A 25404-nucleotide genomic window follows, 5' to 3' on the forward strand; every position below is an offset into this window, starting at 1 on the left:
CTCAACTGATCAGAGAGTCTTTGCCAAGTAGGGCAATACACATCTTAATTCATAAGGAAGCTTAGCCATTGGTCTTCCTTCCCACATAAAATTGAGGTTTCAGTAACTTTACTACTGTCCATAGAAGTTCAAGGGCACTCTCCAGATGGTTGGATCAGATAAAATTAAGTTCATTATGAACAGCGTGGGTCATGTTCAAGAATTTAGAATCCAGCAGAGCCCAGAAGTAAGACAAGAGGTATATCATACAGAATAGTTGCTTACCCAATGATGATACAGCCTTGCTTCCAAATCCTTCCAAATCATCTTCCAGATCAGATGTTTTTTTCTGTGATTCACCTAACAGGGCTTACTACAGACTTCACAGAACATTCTGAACCACCACCGAAATTCCAGTTGTCATTGTATTTACTCAGCCCAAAGGGTCAGTTAGTGTAATCACTTGCACTAGAGTCAAGGACCAGCTAGAGAGACTTTTCTGTCTTAGGTTCCACCTAAAATTTGCAGCTTTTCAAGTCACTTGGCAAATTGCTCCAGGTAGCACACCAAGCTCTTGTGTCTTACCAATAAATCCAAAGAGAATAACTGAGGAGTGTGCCTTCTTAGAGGCAGAGAATGCAGAGTGAGCCTACCAGCCCTTGCCTTTAGAAGAGATATTCCTTCCAATGTGCTGCAAATCTGAGGACTCTCAGACATTTCACGGAGGTGGTGGACATTAGTGTTTTCACATTTATTGCTTCCATCTTGCTTCCAATGGAAAACATGTGTCCCAGCAGGGTACCTAAAGTCCCTTCTATTTCCAGTTTCCTACATAGTATCAGCATGATTTCACCCATTTAATGTAAAGTGTGATGTCCTGTGAGATAGTCAGCATATTATAGACAGATCTCTAGAGACAACTCATCCATGAAAAGAGAAAGTGGAGAATACTGCTGCTCCTGTCTGGTGCTTTCTGATTATAAGAATGAAGGAGGAAAAAAGCATTTGCCACAGCCAAAGGTGCATACAAGGTGCAAGGGGCTTGTGCATTATATTATTATTTAACAGATATTTGGTGTCTGAGGCCTCTCTTTGAGGAAGTGTTATTCATTATTCCCATCCTGCTGAACTTGGACACAGCCAGTGACTTGGACCCATAAAGCACTCATATGAACAGAAGTGAGGTGTGTTGCTTCTGAGCAGAAGCTTCAAGAGCCAGCCTATGGTTTACCATGTTCTCTTTTCACTAACTCTGTGCTTGTAGAAGCATATGTAAAGATGCTTTATCAGCCTGCGTTCCTTGAAAGGATACTTTTCTACAAACAAGGGCGGGAAGAGAGCAATGAGAAAGGAAGTATCTTATAGAAAGCTCAGAGAAATTGCTTCTTTGACCAGGGAAGACTTATCTATGTGTGGGATAGCTCAGAAGAGTTTAAAGATTTAGGGTTCCACTAATATTCTGAATACTCCCAGATTTCACCAACTTAATTGTTGAGATCCCCTCCTACTCTTTCCTAATCAATAACTTTCACATAAGAGACCAGACTTGGCTTTTAATTCAATTGATGTAAGTTAGCAATACACGGGATCAATCTCAGTATTCTTTTTGGTGATCTCAAACCTGGGACTATACGAGTTAAAAGAATCTTGCAGCATGATCTCAGAAGTTAATGAAATTCAGGCTATACTATAAAATAAGAATTTAGGTTGTGAGTTTCTTAGCATTCTGTTACCCACTGTCATCAGAAGCAGCCATCCTACCATGGCACACTAGAATTCCTTCCAAATTTTGTATTCTTGCTTACCAGCAGCAGTTTACCAGTTTCTCAGTGGCTAGCCAAAGTGAACAGAATTCCTAGTGACCGTAGGAGTAGCCGAATTAATTGTTTTGCCATAAAGTTTCTGAGGCTGCTAAATATATATAACAGCATATGAAGAGAAGTTTCATTGCATAGCTATGGCTAGCAATCCATTTTCTGGTATTAGTTTCTCTATCAGTGGAGTTCTATGGTAAGAAGTAACAGAAAACTGTGGTTAATTTGCACAAAAGATAATTTATTGGAAAGATAAATAGGAAAGCTAGAGAACCAAGACAGGCATAGAGGGCCAGCCACCATACTTGTAGGAATTGGTATCTTAGTAGGATCACCCTGGTCTGAGTATTAACACCAGTACACACCACTGTTTGTCATTTTGTCGATCTGCTAAAATTCACTGGAAGAAGAATCTAGTGGCTTAGTTTAGATCTTGGGCTTGTCCCTGACAAGAAAAGGGCAAGGCCGTTGATGGACAGTTTCACCAGACTGTATAACAGTGGAAAAAGGTACTTCCCCAGGAGAAATTATTGGTGCCCTTAGGAATGGAAGTTGGAAAGCTAAAAAAATTTTTTAAAAAGCTAGCATTAACAAAATGGCATAATTTTCATGATATACTGTCAAGTATATATGATATATATTACATTTAATAAATAAATGTATATTGTAGTAACAGTTATCACTAGGTGGTGGGATTACTAGTGCTTTTACATTTTTCCTTTCTCAATTTCACAAATTTTCTATACAAATTTATGCTACAAAAACAGAAAAACACAGTAAACCTAAAAATAAAAGAAACTAAAGGGAAATTGAGAAGTAGCCCTAGATTGCTAAGGAGATGATGGCATATCAGTTGTACATATTTCAGACTGTCTGCTTCGTCTCTTCTCCTTTTTCTAAACATTAATATTCTTGTTTCTGAGCTTTAGCACAAAACCTGAGAAGTATCATGGGAAAGGGAAATAATTGACAATAAAAATAATATTAACTAATTTTACAAGTACTCATTGTATGCATAGCATTTTGCTAAAGACTTCATATGATGTAGGTGTTATAAGCATCCACATTTTATGAATAAAATAAAGACCCAGAGATGTTAAGTAACTTATCCCAGGTCACCTGCACAAATAAACAAAATGAAATTCAAGTGTACATTTCTTTCAGCTTCTTAAGATTTTTGAGGAAGTTGAAAAAATGTCTTTGCATATTGTTTAAACCATGATTCTTCATGAACATATTTGAAATGCTTTTCAAGAGATGTAGGAACGGGTCTTGAGTAACTAGTATTTCTTAGGTTCACACTTTAATATTAGTAAGAATTTACTTTGTGCCAATATATCTATGGTGTGTGGTCTGGAAGGAACATATGCTGTTTCCCTGGGTCAATCCATAAAGAAAAATTTATCCTTGGTCACCCTATGAGTTATCTAAATATAACTTTTTCATTTCAGAAGCAGAAAAACAAACATCACAAAGCTATACTTTTAAAAATCCCAGCCAAGATTTTGATTTAATTCATTTGTTAAAAATTTGTCTCATATGACAACTCAAGACTTTGCTTGAATCTGCAGTAAACAAAGTAAAAAGTTTTCTAGTGTGGGGAATAAATTTAGAATGTAGGAAAAAGGACCTCCAGAGGGCTGTATGAGGTATTTTAGTGTTTGCACCTTTGCAGGTTTCAAAAGTCAATGTCAGTCTGTGTTGATAACAATACAGCCACAAGCATAATTTTACTGAAGTTTTTCTACATCAATAGCAATTTACAAGGATGAACTTTAAACATGATTCACTTGGTCAGATTGTCATTTCCCAAACATTTCAGCAGTTGTCTGCATTTTATAAGATTCATCCATTTCCATGAGAATAAAAATTCCAATGACTTTGTCAGTTGACATTTCCATCCATATCTTGGGATTTCACTTATCTCTGACATTTAGATGTTCCTTTGGTGAGAATATATAAACAAGTCTACAGTTTACAGACTTAATCCAGGAAGGAAGGGGAAATACTTCCACGGAGTAAATGTCATTACATTTAAGCTAAAATGTGTTATACTGAGCTTAATTCTGCAGACTCCTGGGTTTTCAAAATGCCTTCCTATACTTTGGATAAATCAACAAACAAGCATTGAGAATCTGCCACGTGTCAGGCCCTGTGGGAGGAGTTGACACTGCTCCCCTAGTCCTTCACGACGCATCTCCAGCTACCTTCCCACTCTCATTTGCCAGGACACAAACTAGAACATCCCCTCAGGCTACTGTGAGGAAGATGGACTAAAATGGGGAGAGGCTAAAGCAGGGGAGGAAACTGTCACAGTATAACTGGGGACGAGTTGTGATGGCCAGCATCAATGTGGCAGTAGCAAAAATAAATTGGAGAGGACCGACTCAAGAAATATTTCAGGGGTAGAATTGACAGCACTTGGTGATTCATCGGATTTATGGTGGGAGTTTGGGTAAAAGATAAGTCAAGGATAAATCTCAGTGTTTTGTTTGTTTTTAGTGTCTGCAAATGGATAGAAAGTTGTGCCACTCAGTCATCTTTAGGCATGATAAGATTAAGTTGCTGAAAAGATAGTCGAGAGGAGATGCTTAGATAGCAGTTGGATTATAATTCAGAAAAGAATTGTGCTGGAAATACAAGTTTGTGAGCAATTAACATGTAATGGGAGTGAATGGATCACCCAAGGAGAGCTTCTATAGTGACAGTGAGGGGAGCCCAGAAAAGACCCCAGCACCTGTAAAAGTGCCTGGCACATATGTAGTTGTTAGTTAACAAGTGCGCAAAACAATTAACTAAGAAAAGAATGAATAGACATGGAGAGAGAGATCTCTTTCTAATGAATAGGTAGATGTGAAGCCCAGTAATGACCATTCTATGGGCTTCACATAAAGTACTACGGAAATAAAATTAGATGTTTCCTACAATAACTTATTAAATTTTACAATAAATACCATAGCTTAGGAATAGAAGATGTTATTCTTATTTTAATCATAGTACAATTGAGGCTAAGAAGGATACTTTCATCCAAGGCCACAATGATGCAATTCATAATGATAGAACTAGAGCTAAAATCATTTATTTTTCTATCTTGAATAAGGAGTTATTGAAATATAGGTTTTATTACCTTGGAATTTAGGAATAAGAAAAGGGGATAGGGATAAGGGAGGGAGAACTTGCTCCTTGGACTATGATGCAAAATAACAAGAGTCTGATGGCAGCTTTGCAAATTGAAACCATCTGAAGGAAGCAGAACAGAGAACAGCTGTCCTTTCTACCTTCCTCAAAGCCCACCATGCCCTTCTCCCAACCACCCCCCCAGAGGTCTCGAAAGGACTCCTTTTCTGCAAGACTTACAGAGCACAGGTCTGTCTCCCATCAGTGCTAACTCATCAAGATTTGTATTAATAATCCTGTCCCCCAAATGCAGGACCTGAAATTCTTTTCGAATGTTCAGGTTGGTAATGAAAATTGTGTTTGGAATTTAAAATGCGTAACAAATTACGGCCCCTTTGCCCTATTAAATCAGAAAGCCTCTCTAGAGCACTTTGAACTCTGAGTTGCATTAATGGGTATTTTAACATGTCGGAAAGGCAAATATTCTCCAAGCAAGTAATTATTCTTTTTTTCTTCCATCAGCTAGCAACTCATTTTCACATGTTTCTTGTACATGTGTCTCTCTCCACCTGCTTGTAGAATGTGGGATGGAGGGGAAGGGAGGGCAGAGGAGTGATGCATTTCTCAGTCCAATCAATCAATCTACCCAGGGACCTCTACGGGGTTAGATTTCATGGGACTTCAGAACATATTTCTCTTCTGATCCAAGTGAACAGTCCATTTTTATAGGGAATGAGATGGATTGATGTTTCTGTCACAATAACTCTCACTGCAAAGTCACTGTGTTTTCAGGACCAAGCATAGGATTGCCTTTCAGGAATCCTAGGTGGTTTCAAGCATAGGATTGCCTTTCAGGAATCCTAGGTGGTAGGGGGAAGCATCTCAAGTGAAAAATCAAACAAAGTAGTGATAAATTCATGGTAAAGTACTGTCAAGAGAATCGAATCTTTAAAATGGAGCGCTGTCTTTAACACTGTTCTAGTGGCCTTGACCAAGGAAGAGGGTGACAGATTTGGGGGAACCACCCTCAATTATTTATAAGTAAATACTGCGAGATATTTATTCAGAAATCTTAGCTACAGAGATACTTCTTAAGAACATCCATTCCCACTTTTATCCAGTTCTTGGTGCAACAAACAGGCTCTGATTTGTTACTTCATCCCATGGGTTGACCTGCTTTGTAGAATAGGAGTTTCCTTGAGCAAATGATTCAGGTCATTCATCTTAATAAATGCGTCTTCCAGTGTCAATTAATGTGACTGTATGTGACGTTCACATCTAAGTGCCTGGCATACTGTACACACTCAACTGTTCCTCGTCCTCCAAGCCATTAGATATGCTTATGTTAATGGGGTTGAAGGAGGATGGTGACCTCTATTTAAAAACACTCATAAGGTTTTAAGCAGATTTCCTTCTAAACAGCTTTCCTTTGAAATTAGCTGTGCAGCGTCAAGGTGGGGAAGGTCACTCATACCCGCTGCATCCTGAAGAGTATGGAATATCTATGTGCATCATTTTCTTTAATAATCACGAGAAAACGTGCAAGGTATATGTTTTTATCCCATTTAACAGATATGTATCGAAATGCAGTAAATGATCTTTTCCACTGCTTTATCAATAATCTCTTCTTCAGCAATGCCTATTGCAATGTTGCGATTTCAAGTATTACTTCTCTGCAGATAACTCTCCAAATCCGAATCTGCAGATGAAGCATGTCTTCTGAACTCCAAGCCTGAGCAGTGGTCATTTCAACTGAGAGTCTAATTGTTCTTGCAAAGTCAACATACCTGATACTAAATTCATGGTTTTTCTCATCATCTAACTCTCACATTGTCTGGTGGGAACATCCATTGTCTATTACACTTAAAATTGAGCACTCAGTGTTGTCTGGGTCTCTTCCCTTTCTGAGAAGAGGCACTTGATGCTGTTGCTAATATTCATGCCACTGCTTTTATTCCCATGGTCATTGTCTTATTTTAGGCTTTTATCACCTCATGCCTGAACTAGTACAACAGCCCTGTAACATATTGCCCTATTTCACTCTTTTCTGTCTCCAGGCTGTACATTATACTCCTGCCAGACTTAGTCCTCCCAAACTAGCAGTATGTACCTTTCCCCTCCCTAGTTACGAATCTGATGAATCCCTGCAAAATAAAATCCCAACTCCTGGCTTTTAAGATCATGAAGCAATTTGCTGCCAATGTGTCTCTACAACCTTATATCTAAATACTTCCTTAAAAATAAGTTTCTAGCAATCGACCTCTAAACATGCCACATGCCCTTGACTTACCCCCATCTTCCTCCTCTGAAATAGTTGCCTCCTCAGCCTTCTCTACTTCTTGCTCTTTTAGGCATTTCATCTATGAAGCTTTCCATATCCCTCAAGCCCTAAATCTACCTTTTCTCCACCCCACCCCAAGGATTTTCTCTTATCATTATTGTGTTTTGTAAAAGGGAAAAAAGCCATTCCCTAATTCAGGCTTTTTTGCTTTATGTCCAGGAATGACATTCAAAACATAGAGCAAGTTGGATTGCACAGGGACCAGCCAGTGAGACTGGCACGACCTGGAAACAGCAGACACAGCAGTGCTGGCCCACTCTGCCTCTGACCGCCTTTCTGGACATTCGGCATGTTTGACTTTCAATAGCTCTCCGCCCTGAGATGACCAGCTTTGGGTCTATTGTTTTTCACAAATCTTAAATTATTTTTGTGAGGGGACATATGAGGGGTGTTATCTGCATATTTTTATGATATTTTTCATAATTGCCATCATTAATAATTGAAAATTAAGGCATATTCAGAGCAGAAAATCTGTAATACACAAAGTTCTAGGACATAAATCTTTAATCACTAATAATCCATCTACTTTCAGGAAATTCTGGTACATATGTTTTGATGTTTATCCTTCTACTTTTCTACATATTATAATAAAATAATTCTTTTAGAGTGCTTCTTTGTATTTAGTAACATATTGTGAACATTGTCTCCCCAAAGTACTTATTTTTCAACAGTATACTTTTAAATGGCTGTAAAGCATGATTTGCTTTATCCTGTTTTTGGTCATTTAAAGGGTATTAACTGAATACTTATTGAGGATGGAATTAGGAGTACGGTTAGTGTTAGGGCTAGTAAACCCTCTGCCTCACCTAGTTCTTTATTCTTCCCAGTTTGTACTCAAGCATTTGTACTTAGTGCTTTCCTGTGTCTAAGCACCAGATTATCGAATTCTGTAAGCTGAAGAAAACCCACCCTGGTGTTCATTCACAGGATCTGCTGCAGAACAGGTGCCTGGGAATGCGCCAGTGTTTGCCTAACCCTGTCTCCAGGCCCTTCCTGTTCTCAACTGACCTTCACTCATTTCTTCCAGTGGTGATAATTCTGTGCTCGGAGCTGTGCTAAAGGTTTTCTATAGACTACTTTAACTTTTTAATCCTCACAGCTCTGTGAAACAATTATTATTATACTCACATTCTCTTATTTCCTTCCCCTTTTCCCTGTAACCTTAGAGGACAATTTGCATATTGGTTTGGGGAGAAGCAGGAGACTGTGTTTGAGTCTAAGCCAGGAAGCCGCCTGCCTCTGAGGCCGTTTCACTGAAGGTGCTGGGAAGAGAAACCCTTTTCCAGAATCATACAGGATCTCCGCAGCTTCCCAATTTCTGGTGCAGGTTCGGCCTTTCAGAGCCAGGAGGGCTTTGGCGGAGGAAAGAACCTGCCGTTTCTTCCCTAGGCTCAGGATGAGCAATTGTAAACTGCTCTTGACAAGTTTAAACAGATCAGAGGAGCTTTTCTAAGATTTGGGGAATTCCTGATTTTTTTTAAACTGCTTTTTGAACTATACAACATTACTCTTACAGTCCTTGCTTTTCAGGGCTCCGTTTGTATTGAATATCTTTTCATGTTTCCAGTATCAGAAGCTGGAAATTTTAAGGTTTGTTTTCTGCCAGGGCACTCAGTAAACCTTGGAAGTTTGGCTTGAGAGTTCTAAGATAGCTTTTGTAATTTTCACTCAGTTATTCTATAAAAATGTATTCTAAAAAGAGTATTCCAAGATCCCTCAAATGCAAAGTTGCCAGACAAAAGACAATGCCCAGTTAAATATGAATTTCATATTAACAGCAAATAATTTTTAGTATAAGTATGACCCATGTCCTGTGTCCCATGAAAGTTGGGACGTACACTAGAAAATTATTTACCTAAATTTTTTATTTGCTAAATTTGGTGATCCTACCCAAATGTTTATGATTAACAGCACAGGTAAAATTCCAGATAAGGAATGTGACCTAATATTTTCCAAGGACTATGTTAATATAATTTTATTTAATCTTTATTACAATACTATTATCTATACTCAATCAATCCTGTTTAACAGAAAAGAGAAATGAGCCTCAGAGAGTTTCTGAATCTTGCCCCAAATCACACTTCCAGTGAGTGGCAGAACTGTGAGTTAAAGATAATTCACCTGACTCCAAAACCTACCATCATTGCAACTCACCTAAGGTATTTAAAATGTGTATGAACACTTAGCAGCCCTCTCACCCCCTCGAAGCAAACAAATACCTAGAAAGCTGACCTTGAGTGCCCGGGGCCCACATCTGAAGTTCACAATGTAATCACGGTGCTTGGCATTCAATGCAGACACAGCATCATCATACTAATTAAGCAACTGTCTTAATTATCAGGTTCTCCAGGGAAGCTTCTCTGCCAAGTCTAGGATTTCACGAATAGATCTGAAAACAGACATTATCTCTTTTCCTAAGGAAGAGAGACTGACAAAGTCTCAGAACAAAAGGAGGCAGTGGGCTGAAGCCACCGAATGACCGACCTTTCAGGAGGGCCATCAGCAAAAAGCAGCCACACCTGCTTACATGGCCGGGAGAAAGATGATCTGAGCCATTGCACGGAATGTGGATAAAATGGAATCCACAGCGTTGAGCTTCTCTGGCACTCCTTCCGAAACAGAGGCAATGCTCCTGCTTGGTTTTGTTTGGTTTGGTCCCTCCATCTCACCAATGAGCCTATTTAAAAAGAAGACTTAAAAAAAAAAAAAAAAAGAAGAAGACTTTATTACATTTTCAAAGGTGGGAGAATTGGCTCTCATTCAAATCTGTTTTCTCCTTCTTAAGGGAGGAGGAGCCTTCCTGTTAGCACAGGTGCCCAAACCGTCTGATCAAAAAATAATTCAAGCATGTGCCGGTTGAATTGACTTCTAGAAGTGTTTTAAATTTTAAGTGGTCCCATGCCTACAGCAACCGCAAATTGTACTTCTACACCCCTCTCACCACTGCCAACGTCCCCACAACCGTGGCACATGGTGAATACGCTGCAATGTTCAATGCTGTGCCTGAGCTTTCTCCTAAACTGATCTTACTCAGTTATGGGGTTGACACTGAAAACATTTTAAATGAGACATAGCTCACCAATTGGCCACAAAGATGGGAATTATCTGGCAACTTCTGGTTAGATATTGACTGCTACTATATAATTGACAAAAATAACAGAGTGAGTAGCAAATATCTGCCAGGCATTGTCCAACCCCCCTTTTCTTCTTGCTTGATCCTTGCTGCAGATCGGGGATCGGCAAACTAAGCTCTCACAGCTTGTAAAGCCATGTCAGTCTGACAACTAATGCCACACCATTAATCACTTTCCTCTACTGCCTTCTCCAACTGAAGGAGAGTGGTTTCTACTTAATAGATCAAGTTAATAGTTAGAAATGAAAGGATTTCTTTGATTTTAACTTTTATTATTAACCAAACTTTGAACATATATGTCCTCCCATTTGTACCTTTATTTAGAACATTTAGAATGCATATTTGATACTTTGCTTTTAATTTTTCTGGATAAGTGCTACTGTGGAACCTGTGTGATGTTTAAGCTGCTGATCACCTGTCTCATACCAGGAGGGAGTTTCCATCCTCCCATGTGTTGGGCTGGCCTTGTGAGTTTATTTTAATATGGTATTAGCATCCATCGTCACCACTAATTGCTATTTACTGAGGAATCACACAGTGCCATATACATCAGAGCCACACTTCACAGAGATTACTTTTCACAAGGAGGCAGGAGGCAAAAACATGAATTAGCTCCTTTTCATGCACGTGAAGATGCTTGTCTGTCCTTCCCTACCTCCCAGGAGTACTGCCAAGGAGGAATGCTCTGGAATCCTAATCTATTAGCACTAAATAACATGATAAAGCTGACACGAATACAAATGACAGGGTGCAGTTGACACCTCCTGGTATTAATGTCAAGAGCCTGAGTAGCCTCCTGAAAGCCAAGGATTAACCACTTCTCTTTTGGGAATTGTGTTCCATCACTTTACGTTCACCCGTAGGAAAATGAGGAGATTCGGAATTAGGCTTTATGAGTCACTGGAGGTTGATCGGTATGGAATAAAACGTCTTTCCCTAAGAAAGCCTTGGAAGCTGAGAGCTTGATCTCTGCTCTTGCTCACTAGGTTGGTCAGTCCCCACCTCCCCCCAATACTTCTGAGCCTCTGACCTTTTCAAATTGCACACGTTTATCCTGCAAAAAAAAATACATGCATATCTGAATTTATAAAACATGCTTATTGTTTTCTACTTAGCAGAATAATTCTTTATTTTTCTAAACACCCTGACTGAAAACTTCTGAGGAATAAAAAGTATCAGACTCGATACAAAGAGATAAAGACTGTTGGCCCAATGTAAAAGACACCTTTCCAGATGCTTCTCTGAGTCACCTGCTTCCTTGGTTTCTTTGAATCAAATTGGGTTTGTGAAGGCTTTGTTATCAATCCATTGACCCAGTTCCTACATGTAATATTGCATATAAAAGACCCAGGCTTTGCACCTCAGGGTTTGCCTTTCCTCTAGGAAGCATGTTGGTATTGCTACTTTCTGAGATTGACCAATGCCAAGTCTCTCACCACTGAGATCACGTCCTGCTTTACTCTGCAGCTCTGTGATGGTTTCTGTTCTGCTGAACATTAGCTGCTTTTCACAACCCTCAGAAGTATTTTGAGTTCTGAAATGATATTTGCCTACTAGTTTCACTGAACACAGTGTGCAAGGCTTTTGTTTGTTTCCTTTCTTTTCTCTTTTTTGGTGTCTTTCAGATAATTTCTAGGAGAGAAGGAAAAGTTCTGATTAAACAGCCATGTTCAGCTGGAAGACCATACTTTGAGCTTCTTGGACTCCAAGATTTCAACTGTTGACCAGTTAACAGCATTCAATAAATGTTTGGTGAGTAGCTGAATATGTCTGAACGGGTTATTGTAAACTAAAGATTTACTAAGAGTGCATTTGATGTTTGTTATGTCTGTAATTTTGTCATTTCCCCAATTATTCTAAATGCAAACATTTCATGGAAGTATATTTGAATACAAAAAAGTATGGAATTAGTGTGCTGGGTTACGGACTTAGGTATAAAGGATGAGTGGCTCTGATCCACAGTGCCCCTGCCCCTGGGATGTCCGAAGGGGGACATAGGGAGGCCGCGCAGCCACCACCGCCACTGCTGCTGGATCTGCTGTAAGCTGCCACCACTGCCACTGCTGCCATCATGGAGGAAGCTGAGGACTGAGGACTGAGCTCATGTCATCAGCCAATGGCTCCCAGGATCTTTTCCAATTATGTGTGAGGCTCTGGTGACCCAGCCTGGCATGTGAGAGGTTTGTGACCCAGTCTCTACAATGGGTTTGAAGGGTCTGTGGGCCCTAACTCCTAGCAATACAATTGCTTTAACAATAAAATTGGCAGAGCCATACAATTGGTGTAGCTATTTGCCTAACCCGACAACTAGCATAGTCAGCAGGACTCTGACAATGGCCCTACCCGGACAGTGATCCTCCATTTTAAAAATCCTCTTCTGAATTTCTTGGAAGCATGTATAAATAAGATCTTTCCTAGATATTATTTTTTTCATGTCCAATTTTGTTGAGAAAAAATGAAAGCTCTTATGTTCCACCAAAATAATTAGAAATTTTATCAGTTTAGGAATCAGAAATTGAAATATGAAGCTAGCAAAGTAAGGTACTTTGCAAGGTCCAATGGTATATAGTAGTTTAATGTTTATTTCTTTGGCATCATGTTCTTTCTCCAAGAGAATGTGTTGGAAGATTAAATATAAATAATTTATTGCTCAACACGCTCTAATTAGCTGAAATACTTCAAGAAATGAGATCATTACTTTCTCCTGGTGGTAACTGAGAGGTTCTTTGTGTTGAGAAAAAATCCCAGGTGTTTGGCTTCAAGTAGGAATTACCCAGGTGCTTATCCTAATAACAATATACTTTGGCTAAAAATCCAAGAATGAGAAGGTAAAGAGGATTCATTCTTACCACTTTGAATGGCATTCACAAATATTTATTAATTAATAAATTAGTTATCTCTTGCCATGTAAAAAATAACCCCCAAACTTAGCGACTGAAAACAAACATTTACTATTTCACATGGTTGCTGAAAGTCAGGAATCTGGGAGCAGCTTGGCTGGGTAGCTCTGGCTCTGGACCCTTTGTGAGGCTGCACTCAAGCTGTCGCCTGGAGAGCAGTCACCTGAAGTCTTGGCTAGAGCTGAAGGATCTGGTGGCAAGCTCACTCATGTGGCTGTTGGCAGGAGGCTTCAGTTTCTCACTATGTGGGCCTCTCCACAGGACTGCTCAAGCATGGCAGCTGGTTTCTACCAGAATGAATTATGAAAGAGAAAACATGAGGTGGAAATAGCAGTACAATACCATCACTTCCACCATATTTTATTGGTCACATTGACCAACTCCGGTACAATGTGGAAAGGGACTGCACAAGAATGTGAACACCAGGAGATGGAGATCATTGGGCGCCATCTTAGAAGCTGGTAACCACAAGGTACTGAACTTGTTCCAGGGAGCACACCAGGCATAGATAATACATATATGAATAGAATCATTTATTAATTCCTTTGGTTAATCTCATGATCAATAGAACACATATTTAACATCTAATATGTACCACGCTCTGTGTTATACTTCATCCTTACATTTTCATGATAAAATGTCAGGAAACAGACAATGATATTCTACTCCAGACTAAAAGAAGCTTGAACCAAGTACCATAAAGGTGTTGTGGAGAGAGATTGGTTTTGCTGAGAGAATGCAGAGTTGAGCAACTGCTCCTAAAGTTCACCTTAAAAGCCAACCGAGAGTTGATAGGCTAGAAAGAGTGATTGGCATTTCACAAGGAAGAAATAGCATGAGTGTAGATTTTATTTTCCAAACATGGGCACAACAATATCTGCCATGCTATGTGCTCTTCTTCAACGTGAACTTGACATTCTCCCATCAAAAAGTGGAGTCTATTTCTCCACATTTAAACCTCAGGTGCTCTGGGACTGCTTTCACTAATCGACTGGTAGAAGTGTTGCCACGCCTTTTTCTGTCAACTCCTAACTAGTTGAGCAGTTTCTACTGCCTGCCTCTTGGAATCCAGCCCCCATGTAAAAAGTGAAACTTCCTCTAGATATCAATGCTGAGAGAAGCTAAGCCAAGCGGAAAAACCTTGAATAAGAAGGTATATAAAGAGAAAGAACAAGAAGCTATACAGAGAATAAGCTACTTAAAGAGAGAGAGAGGTCACGGAGCTCTGAGGTACAAAATATGTAAGTGAAGAAGCCATTTGGAAGAGGATTCTTCCACCCTCACTGATGAAATGTTGATCAGAAATGACCATCCACTTGAGCCATTCCTGCATTCCTGACCCACAAAATCATGAACAAAATAAAAATGATTGCTTTTAGCCACTGAATTTTGGGGTAGTCAGTTGTGCTGTGAGAGATAACTGAAATAATGTGCACATTGCATTACACATTTAGTAAGCCATTTAATGGAGCTATCTATTAAATTTGCAGAGGGGGGCGGGAGAGCATGCAGCTGGCACAGAACACAAAGGAAGTGATGCTTGGTGAGCCCTGCTAAACACTGCTGAGGAAGAGGTGGACATTCTCAACTGTTCAGAATGGTGCAATGACATAATTAGATTTGTGATTAGAGATGATCATACTGGGAGAAATACAGAGCGACAGAGGAGACACTTGAGGAAAGCAGAGTCATTAATATATTCTCTTGAAACTGACCACACAACAATGATGGTGAAACTTTGGAATTGTCACAGTATGAAGAGGAGTGACAATCTCAAACACATTTCATGATTAGAGTCACAACTCTTTTATTGGAAGGTAGGAGCTACATAACAGTGGTTATGGGTGATGCTAGAATGTCTTGCAATTATCTAAGACAGCAAACACAAGAATGAGCAGGAGCAGGTAGAGGGGGCGGGGGTGGGGCTGGTTAATGAGTTTGGTTTCAGGTGTGTTGAATTTGAGGCACCTATGGGATTTTTAATGATTGCAGTCAAGTACTGAAAAAGCGATTGTACTATACTCGACCATAATTTTCACCTTTTTTTCACGCTTCCTAATTATTTTTAATAGAGGACAGCAATCCAAGAGATGTTGGTTGCTACTGAGTTCCCGCTAACAGTTTCATACAGATTCTCATAATGTAACAGTCCTAGCATCTCACCAACCCACTTTTCCCATTTGGTATTTTTTTAAAATTTCTAATTACAGGCATAAGATTCAGGTAATAACTGGGTTACATTTTCTGCTAGACAAATTATGTACATAATTATAGGCACATGTTCAGTACAATATGGAAGCATCTGATGCTTCTATAGAGAAGATAATTGTCAACCTTTGCATTCTATTTAAGTCTAAATGGGAGTCCTCATCATTTTCCAAATGAGCAAACAGTAAGCCAGTCATGATTGGCTGTGTCATGGCAGCAAACGAAATGGATTTGCTGCACAGGTTAATTTGTCATCTACGAATGTCACAGCCCTCAGAAAACCCCACATCAGGTCTAAGTATTAGAGCTAATTAGCAGTGTATTGTTGGTACTCTATGATTTTTATCTGGCTTATCTTTGAAATTTTAGCTTCTCACAATTTTTTGTTTTCCACAAATATTTCTTCTCATAGTGATTCATATCATTTGAATTTTCTGCTCATTAATTTTCATACAGAAAAAGATTGAGAGTGACATCAGGTCTGGGTTCAAATCCCACTCAATTTCATTCTTACAGTGAAAATTTGGACTATTTACTGTTAACCTCTCTCAATTTCAGTAGTTTATCTATAAACTATACATGATTCTTCTTATTATTGATGCATTTTCAAGTAAACTCTCGATGTTAATTAGATAGCATACATATCATTAACCGCCGTTCAATGTTTACAGCTTTTCTTCTGTTGTGAAATTTATGTACAAGGAAGTACACAGATCTTAGCTCTGTATTTGCTGACTTTTGCAAACACATATACCTGTGGAACTTGTGCCCCATCCTCCCATCAAGATATAGAACATTGAGATCACCCTAAAAATTTCCCTTAGATATGGCCAGCCTGTGGCTCTCTTGGGAGATTGTGGTGCTGATAACACCAAGGCCAAGGGTTCAGATCCCTATATAGGGATGGCCAGTTCACTCACTTGGGAGAGGGTGGTGCTGATAATGCCAAGTCAAAGGTTAAGATCCCCTTACTGGTCATCTTTTAAAAAGATAGATAGATAGATAGATAGATAGATAGATAGATAGATAGATAGATAGATAGATAGATAGATAGATAGATAGATAGATAGATAAAAATTTCCCTTAGTCTCTTCTCAAACTCCACCTCATCCCTCCATAGGCAACAAGTTTTTTGATATTAGTTTTCCCTGTTCTAGAATTTCATCTGAATGTCATAACTCTTTTGTGTAAGGATTTTGCTAATTCTCCATACTGTTTTGAGGTCTGTAATGTTACCATTCAATACAACCCTTCCTGCTGGAAGAATTAATGCATGCTGAAATTTCTGTTTCAGGATACATTACTACAATAGAATATTCTATTAATTAATAGAATATTATATTAATAGAATAGAAATATATTTCTCATTCATATCAGAGTACAATTCATGTTTCTGAATCAAGGACAGCTTTCCTGGATATGGGGAACCTGGGCTTCTGTCATCTGGGATTTCACCTCTTTCTATGGCTTTGGCGCATCTGCATTCACCAGCTGATGCAGAGGCAGAAAGACGGCAGGTCACCTCCGTGGCTTAAACCCCCAGCCCAGAAGTGATGCACATCCCTCTGCACACACACCATTGAGAAGGGTGGGTCAAATGGCCACATGTATATAAAAAGGTGAGAAGACACACCCTGGGTGGGCACCTGAATCTTGCACACGTTCCACACCATGGAAGGAGGAATGTGCATTTTTGGTGGAAAACTGATTATCTCTGCCACATGTGTGACTTCAAACCCACGACCTTCCACTTCCACTACACTGTTCACTGGGTGAAAAGGAGCACAGACACTATAAACCATGAAATGGTGTCCACAACTTCTGCACCTCTTAGATCTGCGAATCAATTCCTGTCTATCCTGTGGCAGTTTCCATATCAACTTACCTTATCAATGACCACTCTGCTGTGTCTGTGGGCTGCCAGGTGGCCTCGAAGGCTGTGATTAACCTTGCCTCCTCTTCTTTATTCAACCTCTTTCATCTCTGCTAATCTGTTCAAATGTTAGCAATGAGAAAGCATTTGCTTAGGTAAGAGTCTGCCTGACTACCCAGAAGCTGTTTTCAAGCAAAACTATTGAAAATACAGAAATATGTGATTGGAAAATCCTCCCATCTTTTAATTAACTTTTTTTTTTTTTTTGAACCAAGCCATTGTCAGCAAGACTTCTGCACATATATGTAGAGATGTACTATGTGTCTGGCCATTTGCTAGAGATTTCCACATATATTATTTAAATTCATCAAAAAATCATTATACAATTGCATTATTGTTGTTATTCAGGGATATAGGACACTAAGGTCCGGAGGGTAAATGGTATTGTACAAAGACAGAATGAGAGAATGGCCTGGGACTTGAAACTGAATAATTTGCAGTCCTAGGACAAGAAGGGATCTTGAAAAGTGTCTAATTCCTTTATTTCACAGATAAGGAAATATTATTACGAAGGAAATAAATATTCCTTTATTTCACAGATAAGACTAGACCTAGAACACTCGAGAGATTTGCCTGCCTCAGAACACTGGGAATTGGTAGAGTCAGGTAGAGTCGAAGGCTTCTAAATTGCTATCACGTCACTCTTCTTGAAACAATAAAATGTCATCATTCATACAGCAGACCCCTGCACTACAGCTGAACGGATTCCTTGTTGACAGTCACCAGCAGGGTGGTGTCCCTTTGGGGTTTGCCGATCACAGTACTATCAGCTCCTACCTGAACACTGACGTCAGACCCGCCAGCCATCTTTCTGAAATGATCAAACCACACTTTGCTTTTGCTAAAGACTTCATTTTTTTAAGTCTCGTCTCCCCAAAACCTGGTTAATAAAGGCAAAAGGGTTTTGAAAAAATCATTCTCTGATTCAATGGTATAGATTCACTCTATCAGTGCAATTGGAAGTTTTTCTGCCTCAAGAATCAGACTTTCATATTTCCTTGCTCACTTCACTCTGCTTTTATTGTCTGAGCAAAAATCAGCTTGGCTCAGCACTGGCAACTGTGTCATGTTTAAGTATAAATATGTTTTTTTCATTACTTTGCATCTTCTGTTTACTATAATAAAGGCAATAAACCAGTGTAGATTGGGCATCACCTACATACTGAAAATGAAATGGAAAAACATTTCTGTCAAGAAAATTAAATATCTTTTCAAGGCAACGTGTGATGTTACTTTTGTGTCTCCCTAGTTGGGGGTGTTGTAAACACCTGGCTGGAGCCTCTATGGGTACACACCCAAGGTGATATGTATCTAAGTGGGTGGGTGTAGAAGGGGAAGAGAAATATAATTTCCCACTGAAACACAATGAAGTACAATCCTGTGAGCCAGTCAACAAAGCACTTTAGAGAGATCTCACTTGCTGGAGTGATATGCAATTTGTGGGAAACCACTAATTACAACTTATATAACATGGTTTTTAAATCCTTCCAGAAAAGTACTCTGCTTATTCAAAATGAGGCACTTAAAAGCTGCAAAGCTGCCAAAAGCTCTTGCCAGAGGTGACTGGCATTCTCCTGTCCTTCTGGGGAGAGAGACGGTCTAACAGCTTATAATGACAATTGGACTTAAATGTCCCATGGGAGTAGTGGAGATGTTGGCAAATACTAAAATGTAAAATACTAAAAAAAGAAAGCTACTGTTTGCCTGAGAACAATCTGATTTCAGGCCACAAATCTACATTTATGTTTTATACCCACAGAGGGAAGGCTCTGTTAGATGTCTTGCAGAAAAATATTTTTTAGAAAAATCAGTTCCAAACTACTTACTAACCAGAACACTGCCTACTTTCTAGAAGTCAATTAAGATATGGTTTTCAAAAGATAAATGCAGTTACTGTTTATTGAGAATATACCACATATCTGGCACTTAATTTGTATGCTGCATTCACACCAAGTCTGACCCTTGCTTTTTTCTTTATAGCCCTCCCGGGCTTTCCTACATTTTTCAGATCTTTGCTCACACTATGTGCTCTTCCCTCTCCCTCTTTCCCAGAAGCATCTCTATCAATCTACTCCTTATTTTTCAGCACTTGGCCAAAATGTCTAGTAACAGATAAATGGCTATAGATCAGGAACTGCCTACCTTGGCAGTTGGACTATTCCCCCAAATTTGCATGTTGTGACAGTTTTCCTCCATGACTCCCAGACCATGTAGATCTCACACTTTGCATTCCTTTAATGGGCTTCTCTTCTTCTTTCGTAACCCTCGAAACAGTTGTGCTTGCTCACAGAAGCCCCCGGTAGGAGCCCCAGGAGGAGCCAGACAAAATGCCTGTCTTGCTCACTTCTATACCCTTTTCTTTGGTGCAATTTCTGTAGGTGCTCAAAAATATTTGTAGAATGGACAAATTTTTAGTGAGTTCTCACGTGAATTGTTTAAGGTAGGAATTATTATCCTCAATTTATACATAAGAATATTGAGGAAAATTAGAGAAAAAACTTCTCCCAGATCCTTAGTTTAATAAGCGATAGAGCTGACTTCAACTTCATGTCTACTTTACTCCCAAATCATGCCTTGAAGTCCTAGGCTGCCTTGCCTGTGCTATGAAAGGAGCTTTTAGCACATGAACTTAAGATATAAAAGTGGAAACAGTACAAAAAATGCAAGCAAGCTTAAGTGAAATTTACATATGTCACATATGGTGAGCAGGTAGTGGCAGTTTTGGTAGGCTTAACTTGCATTTTCTGCCTTCATTACTCATGGATCAGAAACCAGCAGTTCCTGACAACATCTCATGCTTGCTTAAAAAGAAGTTGGAAGATGGGACGAAGTGAGGTCAAACTGTGTTTTCCAAGTACATAGTTTGAAATCCGTTTGAGTGACCTCACCAATCAAGTCTGGATTGATGCAGACCACAAGGAAGAGGGGTGTCACTCTGACTCTATTGGGGACACACAATCCCCACAGCCACCCTGTACTCACATTTTGGTTTGGGACTATAATTACTTCAACCAGCGGTAATAAAATTATAGTAATGTGGAACCACTTCAAAGATGATATCCTTTGGAAGACATGTAATTGTTGATCTTATCAGAATGTGATGTCGGGCTAACTCTTATGAACATGAACAATGCCTAGCCAAAGCTGATACCCCATTGGATGATTTGGAGAAGGCAGACATTGCAAATTTCCATACTAGGATGCTTGTAGGCAGAATATCTGGAGATGGACACCCAGAGCTCCATCAAGGGCTACATAGACTGTGTGGAAGAGGATCATAGTTTCAGCTGGGCGATGATTCCTCTGGGAATTAAAAATGACAGATGTCATTAAATTGTTATCTTCAGACAGGTCACCGTGCTATCAACCTCATTAAAAAATAAATAAATCTTTATTTGAAGCTCAGCAATGAACATGTTTATAAGCAAGAAAGTGTGCGGTTGCTCAAGAAGTTCATTTCTCAGATTTCTAGATCAGAGCTGAAGCCAAAAGAAGTATAAAGTCCCTTAAGTGTGAACCAGGCTCTCCTTGCATCTGACACAATTAAATGTGAACCCCCAAATACAGTGTCACCCCAAGATAAGTAAGTATGGCCCAGTGGAGTCTTGACAACCACTCGAGCAAATGGAGGAGTCCACAAGGATTTGTTGGGTTAAAGATGAGAGAAGTAAAAGAGGAAATATCCAAAGCTGAAAGATCGGGGTATGGTTACAGGAGGAGCATAAACTTCTTGGCCAGGAACTAATCATATTTCACTTATTAAATAAACATACCTGACACATTTTTGTAAGTCAGTTTGGGGAACAGCATTAAATCTCAGGAATATGAAAAAGAATCATACAAGGTAATTAATGCATTATTTTCCTCCATGAGGACCTCTTAGTTAAGAGAAGGAATCAGACACGTGGGCAGATATTGACCTTAGTATAGAGATATTCACAAGATGCAGTGGGTGCACAGCACAGCACAGAAAGTGCTACCAACCCACAAACTGGAGAACTTCTAAAAAAACTTTTGGAAGCAAAATGATCCTTGAGGACTATTATTCTGAATGTTAGTTATTTAATATATTGGAATAGGCTGATGCTGAAAAAAGGAAAACCTCCAGAATGCTGTTGTAGCAATCCAGGTTCCAATTGGGTAAGGTTTGAAGAAATAATATTTGGTATTAGAAACTGACTTTATGAATATCCAAAGAGAAATTTGCTTTCCCATTCATTACCTTGCAGGGGTCACCCTTGCTGATGCTCTGGAAACACCTCAGAGCCCTAGATACCCAGACCTGTAGCCATAGTTCTAGCCTTTCACAAAACTACCTGTTTTATTTTTATATGCATAAATAAGTTTATGTATTTATAAATACATAATGTATAAGTTTATGTATTTATTTACGTATACACAAATGAATGACTTCATTAATCCATACTCATCCAACAACTCCTTATGTATTTATTGATCATATATTGTGCTCCAGAAACTGATCTAAGAACTACCAGAACAAAATGGATAGTATAAGGACCCTGTCCAATAGGTACCATTAGTTGAATAGCTTTTTGTACCTATCTAAAGCCTTAGCCTAAATTGACTGAAGCCTGACACTACTCGTACCTAATCTCTTCTGCTACGCCATCATGTTGGGAGGATTACATGACGAAGTGAAAAGAGCATGGCCTAGCTAGACAGTGGATCTCAAACTAGTGTGTGCATCAGAATCACCTGGAAGATCAAAACAAGGATTGCTGGACCCTGTCCTGGAGTTTCTGATTCAGTAATTCTGGGTGGAGCCTGAGAACTTAAATTACAACCCATTTTTAGGGGATGTCAGTGCCGCTCGTCCAGGGACTACACTTTGAGAATCTCTGGAAACACACTAGTTTCCCATTTCTTCTCCCCCATTGCTCTATCTCTGATCATCTTTTCTTCCTTGTCAACACTAGTAACACCAAAGGTTAAATTTTATAGGTTCAACTCTCTGCTTAACATGCGGACTTTTCTCTCCATGTGACTGAGTTAGAATCTGTTAGATTTCTTTGAGTTTCTGTCTTGATGAGGGGTATATATTCCTTAAATAATAGCTGATATATAAAGTATTAAGTTCTCCAGACCAGGGAGAAGATTTGCAACGTCCAGATGAGAGTGGGTGAAGATTGGTGGCAAACTCTAATTGAGCACCTACCAGACAACATCTCTGTATTACAACCTGGACATATTACCTGGGAAAGCAGACACTCTTTACCCAAGGACTTATGCCCCACAAGCTCAAAAGAAGCTTTCAGTGGTTAGAACATGAAAAGCTTAATTGTGACAATAGAAAATGTATTCATTAGAGGAAATTGAAGTTTAAGTATCCTGTTTACCTAGATACCTGAGTAAAAGAAAGACTTGCTTTCAACCTCAGAATAATCACTAATGAACTGCAAGAATCTCTATGTACCCGTAATCAGGTGACCAGCTAGCCAGGCAATAAGTCCATATAATTGGGGAGAATACAAGAAGGAACTCTCTATATTAGTTTGCATGCATTTGCATATTGAGGTTAAAATTCCAACATGTAAACTGAAAAAAAAAAAGAAGAAATTAATTAGCACATTTCCTGCAGCATTATCTGGCTTAGAAAAATAGCAGTTTATGCTTGCTTTAAGTGTTCATGGGTGTTCTCTCTCAACACAAGTCTGGCCTGATGCAGTAAACTTTATCCTGTTTACATTTGGTGGAAATCAATCACTATTGTAGCATATATTTAAGTACGCCTTTGCTGCATACACACAGATCCATGGCACTGTGGGGGGCAGGCACGTTTCACTTGGCCAAGCTCTGAGAAAGTGGGAAAAAGAGCTGGGAGGACTTAGCATAAGTAAGGTTTCCACTTTATGAGCATGAGAATACACAGATTCGCACCTGAGTTATACATCTCCAGCCCAGTGGTTGGCACATGAGAAATAGTCCATAAATACGTTTGAATGAGGAATTTAGTACAGAAACAAAAAGAGCCAAGATTTGTTGGGTTTTACTCATGAACCTGAAGTTCATTTTGGTCTCAAAACGTTCCCCAGTAAAAAGGCTATGGTCTTGGCCATTCATATATATTTCTCTTAATTTTCCATAATAAGTCCTTAACAAGTGTAAAGCTGTAGAAAGGTGAACCCTGTGGCATCTTATAGAGGAAATAACTTAAATAAGAGGTAATTTTCCAAGATGCTCAGTGACTCTAGACATCATCAGGCCAAACTGTAAAATCTTGCTTTTCCAGATGGTGAATGGATGTGAAAAGTGTTACAAGTACTTTTTTCCCAAATGTTAAAGAATTTTAATTTTTTTTTCTTGTTATAAAATGTTGCTGTTCCAGCCATTGAAAACAGTGCAATATAAAAACTTGCTGATTTGCTTTTTGTCAGGAGAAAGAAAACAACTTGTTTGGCACAAGTTATTGATTTTCCAGCATTATGAGCAATAGAGGGACCAAATTCTTAGAAAAGTACCAAATCCAACCCCACCTACTGATATTTTTAGAGGATTTTGCATACTCACCTCAGAATCTGGAAACATTTGTAATTTGCAGTTCTTAATAAACTGATGGAAAGCTGAAGATATTAATAATTTTTACATTTTACAATCTAAAGGTATAATCACCAACTCCTAAGAAATTATGAACAAAATATTTTAACTCTTGGTCTCAGTCTATCCAGTGTTAATGCAGGCAAATCAAACTATCTTCTCCTCCAAATATTTATTAACAAGTACTAGTAAAAATGATAATAATAATCCTTTGGATGTTAGGCTTTTTACATGCCAGGCATTATATTAAATCCCTCCCTTGAATTAGGTCATTTTGTTCTTACCACAATCCTAAAATATGTCCTATAATCTCATTTTTACAGGTAGAGAAAACTGAGGCTTTTAAAGTCCAAGCAACTCTCCTGAGTGAATAAAAACAAACCTAGGATAAACTCAAGTCTATCTAACTTTAAAGCCAGTGTCCATAAACACTTGTTAAAATTATAAATAGGCTCTCAAATTAAATATCATCATTCCCCCTTTGGAAAGACATGTTACATGGTCATATGCTAAACCATGAATAAATAAGAAAGAAGGAAGGAAGGATGGAAAGAAAAAGAAAGAAAGAAAGAAAGAATATCCCAACAGCCCACTCTGTTTTTTTCATGTCTCTTCATAAATTCTTTCTGTGATTCTGAATAGATGGGTCATTTTTGTAACTCAGGTGAAAACAAAAAACAGAATAACAATTAAAATCTTTGGTCATTTTTAGAAATAAAATGTTTTAGTTTTGCAATTAATATGTCTAGTAAAATAATCAAAATTCAAACTTGTACAGTTAAAACTTCTTCCTTGCCACATCCAGGAGTGGATCCAGATTTGGGGGGTCTAAAGCTTATACAGCTTGGGTAGAACCTATTTAGGAAAAAAGAAGATGCAAATTTTTAAATATATAATTAGGTACAAAAATGAATATTTATTATGATGTCAGAAAGATGGGGGATTAGGAAGCTCCAGGTCATAGAAGACTGTGACAGCTCCTGTAGTAAAAACTGCAGAGGAACTTCAGATCCTTGGACACCTAGGGGAAAGAGATTACACACAAAGGAATATAATAGAACATTTAGGGTTCCTAGAAGAAGCTGGAGTGAGACTCTGGAAAAATCAACACTTAAAAGAATCTGGGAAATACACACACACACACACACACACACACACACACACACACACACACACACGCCTGGACAGTATGCATCACAAGAAAGGACCTGATAACTCACGAAGATTTTACCCCAGGCACTTCTCAAGGCTAGGTGGAAAGCTTTCAGCTTTTCCCCATTCAGAATGATATTAGCAGTGGGTTTATTGTATATGGCTTTTATTATGTTGAGATACCTTACCTCTATACCTAATTTGTTCAGAGTCTTTATCATGAATGACTGCTGCATTTTGTCAAGTGCTTTTGCTATTTCTATTAAGACTGG

This window comes from Cynocephalus volans, chromosome 3 (genome assembly GCF_027409185.1).
Source record: "Cynocephalus volans isolate mCynVol1 chromosome 3, mCynVol1.pri, whole genome shotgun sequence".
Lineage (NCBI taxonomy): Eukaryota > Metazoa > Chordata > Mammalia > Dermoptera > Cynocephalidae > Cynocephalus > Cynocephalus volans.